Source organism: Solea solea, chromosome 20 (genome assembly GCF_958295425.1).
Source record: "Solea solea chromosome 20, fSolSol10.1, whole genome shotgun sequence".
NCBI classification, from domain to species: domain Eukaryota; kingdom Metazoa; phylum Chordata; class Actinopteri; order Pleuronectiformes; family Soleidae; genus Solea; species Solea solea.
Window position 1 is genome coordinate 669691 of NC_081153.1, and position 15446 is coordinate 685136.

The 15446-nt window shown below is 40.4% G+C and overlaps 1 protein-coding gene across 1 annotated transcript in view; it reads left to right on the forward strand.

Annotated features, from left to right (window-relative positions):
* The first annotated feature begins 734 nt into the window (after positions 1-734).
* LOC131447424 (semaphorin-6C-like) overlaps positions 735-15446 on the forward strand; it is a 49036-nt gene continuing 34324 nt past the window's right edge. Inside the window, exon 1 of the mRNA XM_058619192.1 lies at positions 735-839. The gene's annotated coding sequence lies outside the window, so the exon portion shown is untranslated. The remainder of the gene's footprint in view (positions 840-15446) is intronic.

The window sequence follows — 15446 nt, forward strand, 5'->3', positions numbered from 1 at the left end:
ACTTTTAAAGTCAGAAAAAACTGAGGTCATTATACTCGGCCCTAAACACCTCAGAGAAAAACTTTCTGATCACATTGTCACTTTAGATGACATCACCATGGCTTCCAGTTCCACTGTGAGGAACCTTGGAGTTACTTTTGACCAGGAAATGTCATTTGATTCACACATAAAACTCATTTCCAGAACAGCCTTCTTCCACCTGCGGAACATTATGAAAATTAGAAACATTCTGTCTTTACAGGATGCTGAAAAACTAGTTCATGCTTTTGTTACATCTAGATTAGATTACTGTAACTCCTTATTATCAGGATGTTCCAACAAGTCTGTTAGAACCCTTCAGTTCATTCAAAATGCTGCAGCACGAGTTCTGACAGGAACTAGAAAGAGAGACCATATAACTCCAGTGTTAGCTTCTCTACACTGGCTCCACCCACAGTTTAGAATTCAATTTAAAATCCTCCTCCTCACGTACAAAGTACTTAATGGTCAGGCCCCTTCATACCTGAAAGACCTAGTCTTACCTTATCACCCTAATAGACCACTTAGGTCACAAAATACAGGTTTACTTGTGGTTCCCAGAGTCTGTAAGAGCAGAATGAGAGGCAGAGCCTTCAGTTACCAGGCTCCTCCTCTCCTGTGGAACCAGCTCCCAATGACAGTTCAGGAGGCGGAGCCTCTCTCTGTATTTAAAGTTAGACTTAAAACTTTCCTTTTTGATAAAGCTTATAGTTAGAGCTGGTTCAGGGAAACCTGGACCATCTCTTAGTTCTGCTGCTATAGACCTAGACTGCTGGGGGATTTTCCTGTGGTGCACGCACATTCACTCTCTCACACTCAGGGTATGAATATGACTTTTTATATGTCATTAACCTTGTCTCTTTCTCTCCCTAGTTTGTGTCTTTCCTTCCTTCCCTCCCTCTCTTCTCTCTGTATCCTCATCTTGCAGGTTTCAGGATCCAGATCCAGTTTTCGAGGCTATCCATATCATACATATCATCACCATTATTATTGTGCTATAATTAAAAGTCGATATCATCAACTGTATAAACTTGTAACTTGATACAGTTGTTGTGTATCTGCTCCTGGTCTCTCTCTCTCTTCTGTCTCTACCTCATCTCCCTCTTGTCCTTTCTCTCCCCCCTTTCTGTCCTCCACCTCTCGTCTGTCCCCCATTTTCCTTTCACCCCGACCGGTCGAGGCAGATGCTGCACATGTGTGAGTCTGGTTCTGTCAGAGATTTCTTCTTCTGTTAAGAGGGAGTTTTTTCTCTCCACTGATGCCTAGTGTTTGCTCATTGTGTGAACTGTTGTGTTTCTCTGCTCTCCTTGATGTTGTCTATGTACAGACCTGAGATCATGTATGTTAGGATTTAGCGCTATACAAATAACATTGACTTGAATTGAAGAACTGCTGTACTATGCCTTCTTAGAATGTATCTCAACTAAAAATCTTTCTCCTACCATGAAGAAAGGTCTTATTACTCTAATTTCAAAACCCAATAAAGATAAACTTTCATTGGATAATTGGAGACCTATTACACTATTGTGTAACGATTACAAATTATTGGCACATGTCTACGCAAACCGATTATATGAGGGCCTCACCCAAATAGTTGATGAATGTCAGTCGGCCTTTATAAAGGGTAGAAATATTCACAATCATATAAGATTTTTGATATGCTCGATTATCGGAATTTCATTGATACAGATAGCCTTGTTTTGTTTCTTGAATTTTACAAGGCGTTTGATACTGTGGATCATACATTTCTATTGGAGGCTTTACACTTTTTGGGTTTTGGAGAAAAATTTTGCAATATAATCCGAATGTTTTACACTGACATTTGTAGTTCTGTATCTCTGAATCCTGGGATGACTCCAAGTTTTAAGGTGCTACGCGGTATTTGGCAGGGATGCCCAATCTCTCCAAAACTATTTATTTTGACCACTCAGTTACTGACTGTGCTTGTCAAAAATTATCCACAATTACAAGGTATAACATTTTTTGGAAAGGAATTTAAGATTAGTCAATTTGCTGATGACACATCTATTTTTTCAGGATTATCCCTTAATATTAAGAAATGTGAATTGCTTCCTATTCATACATGTGATGATTCCTCAATTACTTCAATTAGAGTTGAATCTGTATTTATGAATAATGATATTCAAAAATGTTATTAGAAGGGAAGACCTCAATTTTACTAAGCGCATAACAGATATGAAGAAATCTCTCAGTCATTGACTAACTAGAGATCTATTTTTGGAAGAGTTATTTTATCTAAAGCAGATGGTGTTTCTAAATTAATATATCCAAGTCAGTCCTTATTTGTCTCCTCAAATAATATTAAAAAAGCTGACTTAATAAAACTCATTATATTAAAAGATCGCAACTAGTTAAAGAATATGACAAGGCTGGTATTAAAGCTTTAGAATTTCAATCATTGGTTGGAACTTTTAGGATGAACTGGTTAAAAGCATATCTGTCACAGCCAAACTCTATGTGGTTTCATATTCCAAGATCCTTGTTTGAAAAAGTAGGAGGACTCGAATTTCTTTTAAAATGTGATTTTGTAGTTAACAAGATTCCAAGGAATATATTAAGGTTTGTCGAGCCATTCCCTTACCTGTGATTCATATTATTCAAAACATCTTAATGTATTCAGATGTTAATCGATAGATAATTCCAATATTAATGATAAAAAATGTAATAACAAATTTATTAGTGCTGTTCTAAAATCCAAAATGTTTCACGACATTAATAAAGAGATGCCGGTATCCAGCATGGCTAAAGCACATTCTAAATTCATCAAATGGCATATTTCACCAAAGGTCAAAGAGACCCACTTCAAAATAATTAATAGGGTTTACCGTTGCAGAATTTCTTAATAAAAGATTTAGGTTTGAGGTGGACCCTTGCACCTTTTGTAGTGTCACCGAGGAATCACTGGAACACTTTTTTACTTTTTTCTCGTGCCTGTATCTAATTTTGGTTGGACATTAGAAATTGGTGAGGGAAGTCTACAGTGAGAGCAGGAAGTCAGAGCAGGAAGTTTACAGTCAGAGCATGAAGTCTACAATCAGAGCAGGAAGTCTACAGTTTGATTTTATTTTATTTGAAAGGGACCATGTGCAATTAAAAACATAAATGTCACCATTTGATGCATTACACCAGAGTTAGCCTTGGGCTAATTTACATCTGCAGTCCCTATCTAAAGATAAATACAACACAGATAAAACATCAAATATCACTCAGCAGGTAATGTCATGTAGAAGGACAAATAAATACAGCACAGATAAAACATTATGCAACCGGTAAGAGCATACAGCAATGTAGGAAGTGCCCCTCACAGGTGCACACACACACACACATATGCACACACATACACTCACACAAATAGCCACTGGCAAATTAGTGGGTGCATTGTTGTGAGAGTTTTATGTGTTTTTTTTATGTTAGCTTTAAACCCACCAAGCAGGTCACAGTTTTTTATATTATCTGGAATGGTGTTCCATTGTGTGACAGCTTTAACAGAAAAGGCTGCCTGTCCAAATGCTGAGTAGCGAAAGGGTACAGTGCAGCTATGTACAGATGCTGTTCTTGTGGACCTTACAGAGCCACGGTCACAAACAAACCTTTGCAGACAGGTGGGAGCCAAGCCTTTTAGGATTTTGTAGACTGTGCGTATGTTTGACAAAAATCTGAAATTTTCAAAAGATAGAAGATTGTGCCTGTGTAGTATGTCACAGTGATGGTACCTAAGTGTCTTTTTGTCAAATATAAGAATTGGAGATGTGTGATAAAATAAGAGCATGCAGAAATATTTTTGCAACCTCTGTGGATAGGGAGGATCTTATCTGCCTGAAGTTAGCCAAGTTGTTTTTGATAGTTTTTGTCATCTTTTTGATATGTTTCTTGAAATTCAAATTTGGATCAAGTAGCACACCAAGATATTTGAACTCGTTGACAGTCTCAATCTGTTCACCTCTGATGGGATGTTCAGCTTGGTGTTGGAGAAGAACATGCCTTTTACTTACATTCAGGGTGAGACAGGATTGGTCGAGCCACTCTGCAACTCCAACCAGGGCGTTGGTTAGTTTAGTAGTAGCTTGCTGAGCTGATTTTGCATGTGTGTATAAGACGGTGTCATCAGCATAGAGTTGTACCTCTACGTCATGACAATACAGTGGGAGGTCATTAATGTATAAACTGAATAGTAGTGGGCCTAACACAGATCCTTGAGGTACACCCAATGTGCACCTTAAGTAGCTGGAGCCTGCATCTTTAATTTTCACACACTGCCTTCTATCGGATAGGTAGGACGATATCCATGCAAGTGTGTTGGACGAAAGGTTGACGTTGGAGAGCTTAGACAAAAGGACCTTATGATTAATTGTGTCGAAGGCTTTACTTAAGTCTAAGAACACAGCTCCAACAACTCCACCTTTGTCCAGACCTAGTCTGATTTGCTCTGTTAGGTGGAGGATGGCTGTTTCTGTGGAATGGTGTTTTCTGAATCCAAATTGTGCTGAGTCAAGACCAGGGTTACAGCTATTTATGTGGTCTGTAAGTTGGTTTATGACGATTTTCTCTACAATTTTGGAAATTACTGGTAAGATGCTAATGGGTCTGTAGTTAGTGACTATATTGCGATCACCAGATTTAAAGATAGGAGTTACAATGGCCTGTTTCCAGTGTGGAGGAAAGAAACTTTGAATAATGGAGAGGTTTGCCAAGTGAGTAATTGGAGGAATTAGTGTGGTTGAATGTTTTTTGATAAACACTGTGTCCTGATGAGAGACATCTTTGCTTTTTGAGTTTTTTAAGGAGCAAATCACTTTCTTCACTTCCTCTTCAGTGACTGTGACTAGGTCGAAACCCTGTCCTGCAACATTCAGGTCAGTGAGTTGTTCACCAGTCTTAAAATGATTTCCTAGTTCCTGAACAGAGTCAATAAAAAAATGTTGGCATTGTCATCTATTGTCTGGCCCTGAACTGTGAGCTGGATATCTTCAGTGTGATGTTGAGCTCTCCCTAAGAGACTGTTGATGCTTTTCCAAATTTCGCTGCTGTTCCCTTTAGCATCATTCAAAAGTTTGAGAAAGAAGTGTGACTTGGCTAATCTAAGTTTGTTTATGACTTTGTTCCTTAGGTTTTTATAGACCAAAATGTCTGCGTCTCTTTTGGTTTTAATGGCCTTTTTTAAGGCAGCGTCTTGATAGAGTCTTTCACATACACAAGTACCCCGCCCCCTTTTCCCACGGCCCTGTCTCGTCTGAAACATTGGAACCCACTCATTGTAAATACATTGATGGGGGTAGTATGTTGAAGCCATGTTTCAGATATGCATAAAAAGTTTGAGTTCGCAAGTAAATGAGTCAACTGTTCAATTTTTGAGACGACACTCCTGATGTTTAAATGGCCGCCCAAAAGTCCTCTCGGTTTCCGCTTCGGATCCCAAACGACCTTTGCGTGGTTAACTGTTTGAAATGTTTTGGTTTTTTTTAGAACTTAATTTTTATTTATTTTGACAACACAACATATTCATTCCCCTTTATATACATTTTTTTAAAGCAGCGCAACAAAACATCAAATAAAACAAAATCAATTACATAAATCCAAAGTGAGAGAAAGAAAGAAGAGAAAAATAAATAAATAAATAAAAAAAAATAAAAAAAAAGGGAGATCAATTATGGAATAAAATACAATACAAAGAATGGCCATATTGTTAATAATAATTTAAAGGAATTTATAAATAAAATAATAAATACATAAATGAAAGGGAGAAAATCCACTCTAGGTATCAAATTACATGATGTGATGGTGATGTGTGATGTGAGTACTTGATCAAGAGTCTAAGGCTACAAACTTATTGTATTAGCAGAGCTATGACAGGTTTCCATCGTTTAATAAAAATAGGTTTTTGAAGTCTTAATGAATATGTGATTTGCTCCATCTGGTAAATGTCCCATATTTTCTGGATCCATACATTGTAAGTGGGAGGATCTGGCTTTAGCCATCTGATGGTTATACATTTTAATGCTGCTGTAAGCAAAATGTTTAAGAGATATTTCACATCCCTTCCTTCTAACCCCTCAGGAATTGCTCCCAATAATGTTATTATGGGGGTGTGTGGAATATCCCGTTTGAAAACCTCTCTGAGAGCATCAAAAACATCCTTCCAGAATAGGCTCAATTTGGGACACAGCCAGAATATATGGGTGTGATTAGCATTCTCAGTGCCACAGTTCCTCCAACATGAGCTACCATGTGCTGGTCCCATCTTAGATGTTATTGCTGGTGTTCTGAAGAACCTGGTAACTACTTTCCACTTAAATTCCTTCCATGTGTTTGAGTTTGTAGCAAAGTGTGCTTCAGTACATATCTCCTTCCAAGTGTCAAGTGATATGTTTTTGTTCATCTCCGCCTCACATCTCAATCTTGTATGTTCAGATGTATGTACATTTGTTGATAAGAATATATTATATAATTTACTAATTATTTTCCTATCTCCATGACTTATTTGTGAAATGAGAACATTTTCTATAGGGGTAGGTCTTATAAGTTTTCCCCAATCTTTGTGTGTCATCAGAAAAGATCTCAGCTGCAAATATCTGAAGAAATCTGTCCTTGGGAGATCAAATTCATTTTTCAACTGTTCGAAGGTTTTCAAATTGTCATCCTTGACTAGCTGGTGCAGATAGTTGAGGCCATGGTCTGACCACTTCCTAAAACCAACATCTAAATTATTAGGAGTGAAGGTCTTCATAAGTCCAATATTTGTTAATGATGAAAGTACCTTTGGCACCCCGAAAGCTGACCGTATTTTATTCCAGATTTTTAAAGTGGTTTTGGTCCAGTCTGCCATTTCTTTCGTAGGAGTGTCTAAAAAGGCTAAGTTTTCCAAAGGCTCTGGGCACATACTTTTCTCGATATTAAGCCATCGTGTACAGGTATCATTCTGAATCCATACTATAAGTGGCTTCATCTGTGCAGCCCAGAAATAATATCTTAAGTTTGGAAGTTTGAGACCTCCATCTGATTTCGGTGACTGTAGAGTTTTAAGTCTAATTCTGGGGCGTTTTTTTTGCCATATAAATTTTGATATCATTTTGTCAAGGTCATCAAGGGTTCTTTTAGGAATTTCCACTGGTAGCATCTGAAATAAATACAATAGCCTAGGCAAGACGTTCATACGGATACTTTGCACACGCCCCAATAGGGAGAGCGGAAGTGAGGACCAACGTTCTAAGTCATTGCTAATGTGCCGAATTATTTTATTGTAATTTACACCATACAGATTGTGTAGGGATTGGGGTATATGAATACCAAGGTATTTAATGCCTTCTTTAGGCCACTTAAGTCCACTTTGTAACTTAATATTTTCTGAAACCAGACTGTTCACATCCATAGCCTCTGTTTTGTCCACATTAACTTTATATCCAGAGTAATACCCATACCTGGAAATGAGCTCCTTAAGATATGGTATAGTGGATATGGGTTCTCTTAGATACAACAAGACATCATCTGCATAAAGTGATATTTTGTGTTCTTCTCCATTTATTATAATTCCTTTTATGTTATTATCATCTCTAATGAGCTGGGCTAGTGGCTCAATGCTAATAGCAAATAGCAAGGGTGATAAAGAGCAGCCTTGTCTGCATCCTCGTTGTAGTGTGAATCTCTCTGATCTGTATCCATTGACCCTAACAGCTGCTTGTGGGGATGAATAAAGTGTTTGTATCCAATCTATAAAATTGGGGCTGAATTTGAATCGTTTTAGTGTTTGAAGTAGATATTGCCAAGACACACGATCAAATGCCTTTTGCGCATCTAAGGATATGATCACTGACTCTAATTTCTTATCTTTCTGATGGGACATTATGTTTAGTAAACGTCTTATATTATCGCCATAATATCTTCCGGAGATGAACCCCGTTTGATCAGGGTGTATGATTTGAGTAATTATCTTGTTAACCCGTCTGGCTAAGATTGCTGTTAGTATACGCACATCTGCATTTAGCAGAGATATTGGCCTATAAGACTGACAATCGGTGGGGTCTTTACCTTCTTTGTGAATTACGACTATGGTTGCCTCATTCCAAGATGGTGCCATAGTTTTGGACTCTAGGGCATGACTGTATGCTTTTAATAACAGGGGTGCCAGCAGGTCTTTAAAGGTTTTTTAAAATTCATTTACAAATCCGTCCGGACCTGGACTTTTGCTATTCTTAAGTGTCGAAATCACCTGTTTTATCTCCAATTCCTGTATTGGCTGATCTAGTTCCTCAGCTGTTGAGTGTGTTAATTCAGTTAATTTGATATGTTTTAGGTACTCCCATAGTTTTGCATCGTCATCGCATGTATCTGTCTTCTTATATAATGATTTGTAGAATTCTGCAAATGTCCCTGCTATTTCGTTCGGTTTAGTGGCCATATTTGCTTGTGATTTTATCCTATGTACGACATTTGAAGATTGCTGCTTTCTCAATCTAAAAGCTAATAATTTACTTGCCCTGTTTCCATATTCATAATATTTTTGACTTGTAAATCTTAAGCATCCCTCAATCTTTTCTGATAAGAGGCTATTAAGTTGTCTGCGAGTTGCATTTAGGTCGTTAGTGACACTAGTTGTTGCAGATTGTTTATGTTTATCCTCTAACTTTTTTATTTCATCTTCCAATTCTCGCTGTCTTGCCCCCCTCTCTCTTTTCCTCGCAGATGTGAACGAAATGATACGGCCCCTGATATATGCTTTGGCACAATCCCATAATATTAGGGGGTTGGTTTCTGGTGAGACATTGGTGTCTAGATATATCTTGAATTCTTCTGAAATAAAGGAAATAAATTCTTTATCATTAAGGAGAGAAGTGTTGAGCCTCCATTGTTTAGTTGTTGGTCCGTGTCCTATATCCCATTTCAATAAAACAGGTGCATGGTCAGAAATAGTAATAGGCAATATCTCAATGTCTGTTATCCTATGCAAATCTGCTCTTGGGGTGAAAAAATAGTCTATCCTAGAATATGATGCATGTCTGTTTGAATAGAAGGTGAAGTCCCTACCTCTCGAAAACTTACTTCTCCATATATCGACCAGACCTGCTTCTGTAATTTGATATTTAAGCATTTTACTCATTCTGGGCAGGGGAGCTTTAGAAGGCGGTTGCCGATCCATTAGCTGAGACATTACACAATTAAAATCCCCTCCCAGTAGCAGTAAACCAGTGCTATACTTTAATATTATGTTAAACAATGTTTTAATAAATCCGGGCTCATCTTCATTGGGTGCATACACATTTACTAAGGATACCTCTACACCGTCAATTACTCCATTAACTAAAATATATCTCCCTTCTGTATCCTTATGCATTAAGGTTTTTATAAAATTTATTTGTCTGTGTATAAGGATGGAAACTCCCTTCCTCCTCCCTGAGCGATGAGAAGAATAGTATACTTTATCTGCCCATGACTTTAACTTCTCGTGTTCCACGTCTGACAGGTGCGTTTCTTGTAGAAATGCTATTTGGCAGTTCAATTGTCTTAGCTGGTTTAATATTTTCTTTTTCTTAATTGGACCATGAAGACCCCTCACATTATAGCTTATGATTTTTAATTTATCCATCACAAAATTTTAATTTTTGCTTCGATTCTGAGGAGGAACGGGAGGCAGCAGTGAACATAATGTATGCCATGTCTCAATTTTATAAGACATGGCTTATGGAGTGTGATCGAATAATACAACCAAAAGGAGTGGACAAAACAAAGGCAGATGCTGCAGCTGCGTAAGGCTTTTTTGACTTCAACAAGTAAGATAGTGCTGTAGATGAATAGAGGGAATGACTTTGTTATTATATATAACTCAGGGACCCTGGGGAACAAAGGGACAAGAACAAGAACACAGAACCAGTTATAACTATAGTTAAAAGATATGATAGTACTTGGGACCTTGTCCCTAACTGCTAAGTGAGCAGCAAGTGTGCACAGTCTAGATTGAATTAGACTGTACTTCAGGTGCGCTAGGGCAAAGAAAGAAGAAAGTAAAAAGAAAATGATCATCATTCATTCATTCAGGCTCCTGCATATTGTAAATATATCAGGTTAAACAGCTCTTTACAGCTCTGTAAACATAAATTACTTGTATAATCAAGTTCTGAAAAGGAGTTGGAAGTAGTCTGCTCTTACTTTAAGAAACTTAGGATAAATGATAATAATGAGGACTACTATAACCTTATATTGCTCATGGAGCAAGCTGGTGTATGTTAAATGAGATATAGATTGCACTGTTAATGACCCCGTGTGAGATTTCACAGGCGAACCGGCATAATAACAGAGAGGGGAAGAGAAAGAGGAAAAAAACAAAAACAAAACATCGTTCATAATATGAGAGTCACTCGTCATTATAACCGGTTCCTACTGTTATTGTCACACATGGTAAGGATACACTCAGCCCTCTATCTCGGTTGCTGGGAGGATTTCTTTCACATAGTCCATGGCCTTCTGAGGGTCCACGAACTCCTTGTCCTCGTCCCGGTGTGTGATTCGAAGTCTGGCTGGATAGAATAAGCCGTAGCGGATCTCCTTCCGACCTCAAAGTGCTTTCCGTACATCCGTGAATGCAGCTCGAGCTTTGGCAACACTGGCGGTGTAGTCAGGAAATATGGCAATGCCGTGTCCATTATAAGACAGTGGGGCTCCGTCCCGGGCTTTCCGTAGGATCTCCACGGCGTCTCCATCGTTGTGTAATTTAGCGATTATCACCCGTGACTTCTCTCGGTCTCCTTGATTCCTGGTAGCCGGTGTGCGGTGTAAGCGGTCCACCTTTATATCCCGGTCCAGCTGTAGGACTTCTCTGATGATTTTCGCGACCGCCTCTGGGGAACTGGAGTTCGGTTGCTCTTCTATGCCTGCAATCCTGATGTTGCCCCGTCTCATTCTTCCCTCCATGTCCTCACATCGATCTTTGAGAGTTGCCATCTGGTTTTTAAGGCTGGATACCGTGGTTTGCAGCGAAGACACTTCGTCAGACCATGTTGATAATCCACCCTTCATGTCCTGTATGTCTGTTTTGATGTGGTCGACTTCTGCCCGCATTGCTTTCATATTGTTGGCGACTTCAGACCTCATTCCTTGTAATTCCGATTTAAGTGCGTTAAAGTCATCCGTCATCGCACTCTTTAGTTCGTCCCTTATGATTTTAGAAATCTCTCCCCTCAAGGAGGATAAGACCTCTTTTTTAATATCTTCGGCATCCATGGTGGAGTATCCAGGCCGGGTAGTCGAGGGTTGATTTGGCACACGTGGTGTATGCTGTCTCGTGGTTCTAGTAGCCCGTTGGCTGTTAGCATTAGCTTGGCCGTCGAACTTGTATTGTTGAAGCTTTTCCGCCATTCAAATCGACGCTCTGCGTGCAGTTCGGCTGTTTGCCTCCCTATGTTGACTTTCGTAAACGTTTGGGCTGAGTTTCACGTATTTTTCAGCTGTTTTTGGACAAAATATTGTTAATTATGCAGGAGCCCTGAAAAATGCGTTTGCGGAACAACAGTGTACACCCGTCCAAGACACCTGTGGCATCCGATGGTTGTCAAAACATGGATGTTCCGCGTGTGTCTCCCTGGACAGGTAGACCCGTAGCGGAGGACCAGCAATGGTGAACAGCAGTAGGGTTATAAAAAATGTGTTGTAAAGGTTCTGCCAGGTCGCGGTTTTGAAGTGTTTGTCACAGGATTTAGGATTGATTTTCTGTTGTTGGTGGTTCTTTTCCTCTGCATTTCTTTACTGTTAGGGAGAGGCTGCTGGCGTAGCGACATCTTGTTAGCCTCACTGTTAAGTGCTCAAGTGCTGGTGAGACTCACTTATGATTGTGATTCAAAAATGTTTAGGTGAGGCTTCTTATTCTATATCTCAAATACTGATTTTGATAGACAATATATTCCTTTGATTCCCTTCTCTGCTTACTCTGTCAGACCATGAAGGATGGTCTCCTTCTTGTAGTTGGAGAGGGAGCTGAAGCGTTGGACGTCCACACCACGGCCCAGCCCCTGTAACACCTGGGCCTGGGTGAAGTCAGTCAGGCAGATCATTCCCTGTGGTTCTGTATGGAGATATCAAAGGTGCAGAGTCAGAGCATGAAGTCTACAGTTACAGCAGGAAGTCTACAATCAGAGCAGGAAGTCTACAATCAGAGCAGGAAGTCTACAATCAGAGCAGGAAGTCTACAGTCAGAGAAAAAATTACCTTTTTTTGTTTGTGACAAAGAAAAAACATTTAAGTGTGGACATCATGGACGTACAAAGACATTTAGTCTCTTTACAGTGGACACACAGAACAGAAGACACTTCTCTCTGTCCATTTCTGTCACATTTCAAAGTCAGTCCAGTGACCCTGGTGCATTGCGGGTAACACAGCTGAGTGACTGACCTCTGGTTTAATGTCCTCTTCATGGAAGACAAACAGTTTGTTTAAACAGCAGCTTGAGGACAAACGAACAAGAGCAGGGACAAAACAAGTCAAAGACCCTTTGAAGGATTATCAACAGACACCGTTCTGAGGGTCAGAGTGAGGGAGACAAAGGAGGACAAAGATGAAGGAGGACGAAGACAAAGGAGGACAAAGACGAAAGAGGACGAAGTCAAAGGAGGACAAAGACGAAGGAGGACGAAGACTAAGGAAGACCAAGATGAAGGAGAACAAAGATGAAGGAGGACACAGATAAAGGAGGACAAAGATGAAGGAAGACAAAGATGGAGGAGGACAAAGATGAAGGAGGACAAAGATGAAGGAGGACAAAGACAGGTTGACCAAGGTCTCCTTTGTTCTTCATCAGAGACCTCACTGACTGACTGAAGAGACGCAGATCAGGGAAGAACTCCTCAATGTTCACTCCCTTCTCTCTTTTTGTGTCAGCTAAAAACTTTCTGACATGAGAGAAGGAGTAATCACTGTGTGTCTCCCCGGCCTCCTCATCACCCTGTGTGTCTCCCAGTGTGTCTTCCTGTGTGTCCTCCAATGTGTCACCCAGTATGTCTTCCTGTGTGTTGTCCTCTGACCCCTCAGAGGACACCTGTGAATTCTCTTTTGACATTTTCTTATTTTTCGTGGTGGTTACTTTAGTTTCAGTGTTTTTCCGTTTGATTGAACATTTGATAATTTCACCCATTGAATCATCAATAATATCGTCATTATGGTCCAGAGCAGCCTCTGCCACTCTGGTCACTGTCTGTCCTCTGACTGGAGAGGACTCAGTCTGGACACTCTGTCCATCAGGGCTTTTCCCTGTCTGTGTGTGTGCTGCATCACTCTGTACCTCCATGTGTGTCTGTGGTGTGTGTGTGTGGTGTCTGTGTCTCAGGTGTGTGTGTGTCTGTGGTGTGTGTATGTGTGGTGTGTGTGTCTGTGTTTTGTGTGTCTGTGGTGTGTGTGTGTGTGTGTGTGTGTGTGTCTGTGTTTTGTGTGTCTGTGGTGTGTGTGTGTGGTGTCTGTGTCTCAGGTGAGTGTGTCTGTGGTGTGTGTATGTGTGGTGTGTGTGTCTGTGTTTTGTGTGTCTGTGGTGTGTGTATGTGTGGTGTGTGTGTCTGTGTTTTGTGTGTCTGTGGTGTGTGTGTGTGTGTTGCGTGGGGACTGTCGGCTCTGACCAGAGGCAGCAGTGTCAGGCCGGCGGTCACCTGCTCTTCTCGGGCATGAGCGGACCAAGTGCCCCTCTGCCCCACAACCGAAACATTTGAGCGAGTCTGACGTGACGTGAACTGTGTAATCATAATCATCTACTCTGAACTTCAGCGCCAGATTTAACTCTGATCTGTTGTCCTTGAGTATCATGAAAACCTGTCTCCTGAAAGACACGACGTGCTTCAGGTGAGCAGATTTACAGCCCAGTGGAATCATCTTTATCACGGACACGAGTTTCCCGTGCCGCGACAGTTCCTTCATCAGAAACAGCGGTGCGTTTGAAATAATAATCTTTTTTGCAGGTGTTACCAGAGGCAACACCTGCACCAGAGATCCTTCCACCACCACACCGCTCTCAACCAGCTCATTCACTTTGTCAGTGCTGTCCAAGAAAATGACGACAGCACTGTTCATTCTAGAGGCGGATTTTACTCTGCTGTAGCCCACGACTGCGCCCACAGCCAGGCCACACGCCTCCACTGACACGCCAACATCCGGACACAGTCTAACGGCGTGTCGGCGAGTCAGCTTCTCCAGCCCGGAGACTACAGGTGCTGCCATTTACCTGCCCGGCTGCAGCGCCGGCGGCAGCTACCGTCAAACACAAATAACTTTAAAACTATAAACTCTAAACAACTCAAAATCAGTGGTCACAAAAGAAAAATTAAATATCAACAAAAAACCACCAAGCAGCAAAAAGAAGAGGATAGAATAAGTTAGAAAAGTTTGAAAAACACTCACCCTGACCACGCTCTCAGCCACGCCCACTCCCAACATTCACTCAGAGAGAGAGGGATTTGATTTTGATTTTTAAAACTTCTTTATTTGCTCAAAAACATGAACAATAACACAAATTAGTTGTGTTCTGCACTTAAACTAAAACCATGGAGAAATAAAGTCAACATACGAAAGAAAAGAAAAAAGACTCCATTTAACTCAGACTGTTGCAGAAAGATAATTGTCCATCACTCACACAACACAACACGTCTTTCACTCCCCATATTTCTAAAAACTTTTCTGTTGTTTGTTGAGTGGAAGAAAACAAAGTCAGTCTTTATCCTGGTTTTTAACATTCTAACATAAATCTGCTGACAGTCAACATCAAGCGAGTTTTCCACTTTGTTCCTCCTTGAAACATAAATTGCCAGTTTTGCTTGACCAATTAAAAAGTTCAGCAGTTGACATTTGGCCTTGTTTTTCCTCGTGTATTTAAAACCTAAAATAAAAACACAAGAGGAAAAAGTCTCAGTGAATAACGAGAACAAGTGAGACAGGAAGTGGAACAAAGAGTTAATCTGACAGGAAACAGTGGAAGACAGCTTCTCTCTGTGGACAGAAAGGACAAGTGTCTGTGACATTAGGGTTGACAATGGAGATGAAGGCGTTCACTGCTACAGCAGCGTGAAGAACCCTCCACTGTAAGTCTGCTGCTTTTTTAGTTAACGGTGGTTTGTAGAGTGAGCTCCACTCTGGCCTTAGATCCTCTGTGAGGGACAGGTGGTGTCTCCATGGAGTGTCCACTCTGTCTCTCAGTCTACTCTGGTTTAAAACCTTCACCATCACATAATACATGACCTTACCCGTTACACTGCACAGACTGTAGTTGTTGGATTTGTTCGTCTGCAGCAGAATGTTTACATCACACTTAAAAACAGGTGAGATGGTGAGTTCAGGGAAAGGGTCTGTAGAGTCCGGTTGTGTTTGTCCATTGCAGTAGTCCGAGATCAGACAGAGTTCAGAATCAGTCAACTGCTGCCTCCAGTTCTTCAGTAGGAGACTGACCACCC